The sequence below is a fragment of the Penaeus vannamei genome, chromosome 6 (genome assembly GCF_042767895.1).
Source record: "Penaeus vannamei isolate JL-2024 chromosome 6, ASM4276789v1, whole genome shotgun sequence".
Classification (NCBI taxonomy): Eukaryota; Metazoa; Arthropoda; class Malacostraca; order Decapoda; family Penaeidae; genus Penaeus; species Penaeus vannamei.
In genome coordinates, this window is record NC_091554.1 from 47,397,893 (window position 1) to 47,405,607 (window position 7,715).

The following is a 7,715-nucleotide window of genomic DNA, read 5'->3' on the forward strand; positions in this document are numbered from 1 at the left end:
CGTTTTAGTTTCTCAATGGAATTTTGGTTAGTGTTGCTGATAGTTATTCTGGTCTATTTACCGTAGTTGTGTCAGTTTTGGTTATTCTGTTTGTATGTCAGACATTTTAAAGTTGATGGAATGTCCTAGTTTAGAGGCTACTTATTCTCCATTCATATCTCGTGGAATTTCAGATCGGCGTTTCAGGACTTAAACCCCTTATTGCACAATTAGATAATTTATATATTACACTGTAAATGTTTACTCTTTCACACACATATTATATTTGTGTGTACGTATGTAAAGAGGTGGCATAGCTCAGTGGTAGAGCGCTGGCTTTGCAATCGCATGGTCCTGGGTTCGCGCCCGGCTGCCCTTCTCAGTCGACTCAGCTGTGAATGAGCACTGGTATGCTGACGTCAGCATACTGGGGTCAAAGTCGGGGCGGAGAGGAACTGGCCACCCTCCCGCATCATCCCGCGGCTTAGTAAGCATGTTTCTCTACAAAACATGTCCCCTACGTCCGGATCGGATATGGGACCAACTTTGACTTTGACTTGTACGTATGTGTATGTGTGTTGTGTATGTGTTTGTATCCTTTATACTAATTACAAGACCACAGTACTACAGTTGTTACATGGTATTCATTACGTATGTGAATGAAGGACTGAGCGGTAGAATTCTCAGTATTTGAAAATAATAATAATAATAATAATACTATTATAGTATTACATTTTTCAGGGTGGCGAGATACTTCAACCTTGGGTACTTCTCAGACACTTGAGGCTTATCACGTTTCCTTTTGGCAAGAACAGGTATTAAGGATGCTAATCTTGCTGTAGTCTCGTTGCGCGAAGAATGGTAACTCTGACGAAATTTGGAAACGGTAACGGGTATTGTAATGGTGATGGTTATGGTACTATGTTATGCATGGTAGTGATAGTGTAGGTAAATATACAATGTAAAGTTTCTATTTCACGCCATTCAAATACAAGTCAAGAAATGTTATTTTATTATAAAAGGCATACATAATGATAATTTCCCAACAATTAACAGAGAACATAACACTTGAATAACTTGTGTGAACAAACCAATTAACAAGCAAAATATATATGTAACAGGATTATATAACGACAACAATTTCTCAACAGTATAAATATATCTGAATATAACAGAATAAAACATTAACAGCATTATAGATATATATCATACTGAAGGTTTCTCCAATTTCATTACACATTAGAGCACTAATTTAAGACTAACCATTAATTATTAATCAGAGCTGGTTATAGCTTCTCACCAATGTTAGTTTGGCGATTCTGCGGTAGGGTATCTATCATGCATTTATTTTGCAATGGCTAATCATCCCTCGAAGGTCGCTACATTTGAGACTACAGACACTGATCAAAGTTATCCCTCGGGTTTCTAGATCTGAAGATGTCGCAAGCAAAATAACACAAGCTAGCCATCGTCAAGGAACTTCCCTTCAAATTACCATCAGGTTATCATTCGGGTCACCATCCAGTTATCTCTCAGGTCACCATGAGCAATCTTCCAAACCATCTTTAAAAGGATATCCTTCTTCAATCACTATCGGTGTTATCCTTCAAGCCATCTTCAAGGTTCCTGGCTGTCAGCTGGGTAGGGTCTTAGGTGGTGCAGCGCAGGAGACGATTTTTGAAGCTGTGGGAAGATTTTTATCCGACAATTCTCCTCGGGGGTTTAGCTCGATCTGTGAGTAAAGTGTCCATAAGATTAGTATACATTCGAAAATCAGTGTTTACTTGTAGCTATATAATGCACTTTGTGTTGATATTATCATTGTTTACTTATAATACACATGGTGTTAGTATTGTATTTTCTTTTCTGCTTATAATATTTACAGTAAGACATAAGCACTATTTGTTATTCGTCTTAAACGATAATGATTCTCTTGTTTATTACATCCTTTTAAATTAGCAAAAGCATAAAATGGAATGATTTGGGAATTACTTCAACTGCAAAGAGTGTAACATTATATATGATAAAGGTAAATATATCAATCCTTCAAGAAAAAAACACATTATTGTAGTCATAACAGTACTTAAAACATGCATTAAAGAAAAAAGCTTTTCTTCACCAAACATCACCTCGTGAACTTGGTGATCTCTCAGTACCAGATGAGATGAGTGTAGTGGCTATTCCAAAGGGTTTTAATACACTCATGGTTCCCTTCCACTAGGGTTCAGCAACCTAATGTCTGAGTCTAGATAAGCATCAAGCTCTTTATAGATTGGTCATTGCATATGGTTTAGTCTTTATCTAGTTTCTTTTACTTTTCTATTTTTTACTTCTAGGTCTTACAATTTCTATTTCTAATCTACTCCTCTGCGTCTCCCAGTCTTCGTGGAAAAATATATATATCTATATATTTTCCTCTTTTAACATATTTACATGCTAAATGACTAATTCTGGATTCATTCTTAATGTCTATTTACAAAGCCATTTACAGTTTAAAGCCTTTATATATATCATCAATTCAAGCGTCATTGTCAATAAGTCCGTTAGTCAGTACAGTATATATACCAAGGAACTGATGTCTTCACGTGAATTTTCCTGTAGTTCAGATAAAAGAGAAGAGATATACATGAGATTTGTAAATAGCCTTAGTTTTATGCTGCAAAATCTTAAAGGTACACTGGAGGTTTGCCACAAACAATCGTATTTACATATATATATATATATATATATATATATATATATATATATATATATATGTATATGTATATATATATATATATATATATATATATATATATATATATATATATATATATATATATATATATGTATGTATATATATATGTATATATATATATATATATATATATATATATATATATATATATATATATATATATATATATATATATATATATATCACACACACACACACACACACACACACACACACACACACACACACACACACACACACACACACACACACACACACACAGACACACACACACACACATACACACACACACACACACACACACACACACACACACACACACACACACACACACACACACACACACACACACACACACACACACACACACACACACACACATATATATATATATATATATATATATATATATATATATATATATATATATATATATATATATATATATATATTTGTGTGTGTGTGTATACGTGTATATATAAAGCTAAAAAAAGCATCAAATATGTATACGTAATAATACCTGATACTATATTCAAATATGTACAAAAGACATAAAGCAGATACTTCTCCCTGATCCCTTATATATCTATTCATTTTCAACATACTATATACAGATAACATATGTACAGAATATAGAACTTAAAATAATAATAATAATAAAATAAAATAAATTTCACTAATCACTTACATATCTATCCATTTTTAACATACTATATACAAATATGTACAAAATAAAGCATTAAAAAAAAGATAATAAGACGAATCCCCTACATAACTATTCATCTCAAACATCACTTTCTCATCACTTACTCGGATGCTGCTTCTTCTGGTATCCTCTCTTCCCGAACCTGTACTGTCCATAGTTTATGCTCCCCAGCCTTCTCTCCCCTGGGAAGTTCCTCCGACGGGTGACTATCTGGGTGTTCACCTCCAGGACCGCCCCCAGGAGCAGGGAGAGCAGGAGAATGAGCGCCTGTTTGTGTGGGAAGGAAGGTGGGTTGAGGTCGAGTGATATAGAGAAGGAAGGGAGGGAAAGATATGGTGGAATAAAGGTCGAGTGATATAAAGAAGGAGGGGAGAGGGGATAAAGTGGTGGAATAAAGGTCGAGTGATATAGAGAAGGAAGGGAGGGGAAACTATGGTGGAATAAAGGTCGAGTGATATAACGAAGGAAGGGAGGGGAAACTATGGTGGAATAAAGGTCGTGTGATATAGAGAAGGATGGAAGGAGAGGAAGAATGGTGGAGAACAGGAGAATGAGCGCCTGTTTGTGCGGGAAGGAAGGGGGGTTGAGGTCGAGTGATATAGAGAAGGAAAGGAGGGGAAAATATGGTGGAATAAAGGTCGAGTGATATATCGAAGGATGGAAGGAGAGGAAGAATGGTGGAGAGCAGGAGAATGGGCGCCTGTTTGTGCGGGAAGGAAGGGGTTGAGGTCGAGTGATATAGAAAAGGAAGGGAGGGGGAAATATGGTGGAATAAAGGTCGAGTGATATAAAGAAGGAGGGGAGAGAGGATAAAGTGGTGGAATAAAGGTCGAGTGATATATCGAAGGATGGAAGGAGAGGAAGAATGGTGGAAAGCAGTAGAATGAGCGCCTGTTTGTGTGGGAAGGAGGTAGTTGAGGTCGAGTGATATAGAGAAGGAAGGGAAAGGAAAATATGGTGGAATAAAGGTCGAGTGATATAACGAAGGAGGGGAGGAGAGGAAGAATGGTGGAGTAAGGGTGTGATGGAGTGAGTTTGATGTAACGAATATGATGTTAGGAAGGAAGAGAGGAGAGGAAGAATGGTGGAGTAAGGGTGTGATGGAGTGAGTTTGATGTAACGAATGTAATGTATGGAAGGAAGGGAGGGAAGGAAGACTGGTGTACTAAGAGTGTGATATAGCGAAGGAAGGAAGGAAGGAAAGACGTAATAACATAGATATGAAAAGGAAGAATAAACGAATGACGTAATACAGGTAATGACACGGAGGATAGGCGAAAAGAAAGAATAAACCAAAAATGTGACATAGCGAAAGGAAGAAGTGGCTTATAAAAGGCGTGACAAAAGAGATATAACGAAGGAGTGACAAAAAAATAATAATAAAATAAATAAATAAATAAATAAATAAATATATAAAGAAAGGGTAACCTAAAAGTGATACGAAGTAATTAAAACGTTTAAATATCTAAAACGTTTAAAATATCTGCCAATAATTTTTCATCGGTAAAAAATAACAATAAATATATGAATCAAAAGACAAATTTCACGCTCTAAAAGTATATAGATATAATGAAGGGCTAGAGTAAATAAAGAGTAACAGAGAAATGACATAGCAAAGTAGTGTGATGGATTATATAACACGTGTGACATAAAGAGTAAAGTTCAAAGGACGATGCACAGATCAGATTCTCTCTCTCTACCTATATATATATACATATATATATATATATATATATATATATATATATATATATATATATATATATATATATATATATATATATATATATATGTCTCTTTCTCTCTCTCTCTCTCTCTCTCTCTATCTGTCTCTCTCTCTATATATATATATATATATATATATATATATATATATATATATATTTCTCTCTCTCTCTATCTATATATGTCTCTCTCTCTCTCTCTCTCTCCCTCTCCCTCCCTCTCTCTCTCTCTCTCTCTCTCTCTCTCTCTCTCTCTCTCTCTCTCTCTCTGTGTGTGTGTGTGTGTGTGTGTGTGTGTGTGTGTGTGTGTGTGTGTGTGTGTGTGTGTGTGTGTGTGTAGCACATTTAGATAACCACGAGAGAAAGTTCAGGTTATAGGTTAACTTTCCATGTTAGGAAACTGAACATCTTGCGCCGTACGCCACAGCACGGGTAGACGAACCTTATCAAAAAAAAAAAAAAAAAATGGGGGGGGGGGGTTCTTTGTCTTTCCACGCTCGCTCTCTCTTCTAAGTTTCTATTCTCTCTCTTACTTTTTTTTTCTCTCTTTCTACTACTTTCTCGGTCTCTTCCCCCTTTCTCGCTCTCTTTCCCTTTCTCACTCTCTCCTTTTTCTTTATTTCACATTCTCGTTCTCTCTCTCTTTCGCAAGAGAAATTTATGCAGAATTATACTTACATATATCCTCATATTGGTCGGTTTTCAGGTCGTCTTTTGCTGATAATATCTGGAAAGAAAAATAAACATGATGCGATTGATATTAAAATCCATTCATTAATTATTCTTTTTGCAATAACAAAAAAAAAAAAAAGGTTTCCATAGTTTATGCTTAATAGATATTTGTTGTCATTAAAACCAATTGTTATGTTTCCTTAATTTGGTATCTCACTTTATATATATATATATATATATATATATATATATATATATATATATATATATATATATATATATATATATATATATATATATATATATATATATATATAACTGGGTTAGTCGAAATTTGATAATTTTTGCAGGGATGTGTGAAAAACATCCGTACACAACACATCAAAATAACAGCGATTCCCTTATTTTTGTCTTCTGTATCAACATCTACCCTAATTACTATCAATTATCCTATCTCCATACACTGGACATAGAGGCAAAAAGCCTTACCACACTCTTAATGGCTTGCTACTTCTACACGGTGGAATTAATATGTTTCTTCATTATTAGTCTCCTAAAAACACTTTTGAAAGCTATCAAGATATTGTGTGTCTCGTCTCTACTTACAATGCGTGAGTGTCGTCAAGTTCTTTTCCCTTTTCGAGTACAGATCAGTCTATGAGTTTTCCGTTAGTGAAACCTGTTTATATAGCATGGTTGTGGGAGGTGCCACTTAGGTTTTTCTACCCATTTTTTTTTTCATTTCACTTGAAACGTGATTAAGGTAAATCACTATAGATAACAGCTTTGTCACCTGTCAATACCAGGCAGTAAAATGTCGTATCTCCTTACCGCTTGATATATACACTGGGGAAATTTTAGACGTGTATAGTTACCATACAATTAAAGATTTATATATTAATGCAAAACCCGACATAGCAACTGCACACATATACCCTTCCACCCCCTCCATGTATATAAGAAGTGATAAGTAAAGTTTTTGCTGTTATATTTTTTACTTGAATAAACATCTGCCAAATGCAGTGGTCCGCAGAAATGAATATTCAAGTACTACAAGAATCCATTTATTTTAGGATAAATTCTGTATTCCTTTGTTAACTTTTTTTGATAGTAAAAAAAAACGTAAATTGTATGCCACTGGTCCTGCAGTCAACAACAACAAAAAAAAGAATTGAAGAATTGCAATAGCAGGGATGATAATGATTACACATACTATTGTGTGTTTGTCTGTATCAAAAAGAAAAAAGAAAAAAAAAAGAAAGAAAGAAAACATACATATATATGCACACACACACACACACACACATACACACACACACACAGACACACACAGACACACACATAGACATACACACACAGACACACACACATACAGACACACACACACAGACATACACACATACACACACACACACGCAAACAAACACAGACAGACAGACACATACACAGACATACACACACAGACACACTCACACAAACACAGACACACACACACACAAACACACACACACACACACAGATATACATACATACATACATACATATATATATATATATATATATATATATATATATATATATATACATGAAAAATAATGTAAAAGATAATGGATTTAATAGATAATCAATGGAAACTAAAGCTCTGAGCAAACAAGAGATAGAAATAGTAATAATTATCATCAGGTAAAAACAAAAGTATGATAAAAGTATAATGAACAGCAATGATAATGATAATGACAAAAGTGATAACAATAATGAGAATATTAGTAATAACAATAATGGACAATAATAATAAGAAACTCCCCTGTCTATTGAGTGACGCCTGAAAACAAAAATAAAACGTAAATAAGAAAAAAACAAAAAAGAAACAAAAAAGAATAAACAAATAAAAAAAGAA

The 7,715-nt window shown here is 34.3% G+C and overlaps 1 long non-coding RNA gene across 1 annotated transcript; it reads right to left on the bottom strand.

Moving 5' to 3' along the window:
- Nucleotides 1-964: 964 nt before the first annotated feature.
- Nucleotides 965-6,491, bottom strand: LOC113825542 (uncharacterized). The gene is made up of 5 exons (XR_003477599.2): nt 6,425-6,491; nt 5,825-5,873; nt 3,527-3,689; nt 2,109-2,574; nt 965-1,711 (listed from the first exon to the last, which is right to left on the bottom strand). It is a non-coding gene; the product is annotated as an uncharacterized lncRNA (long non-coding RNA).
- Between the last annotated feature and the right edge of the window lie 1,224 nt (nt 6,492-7,715).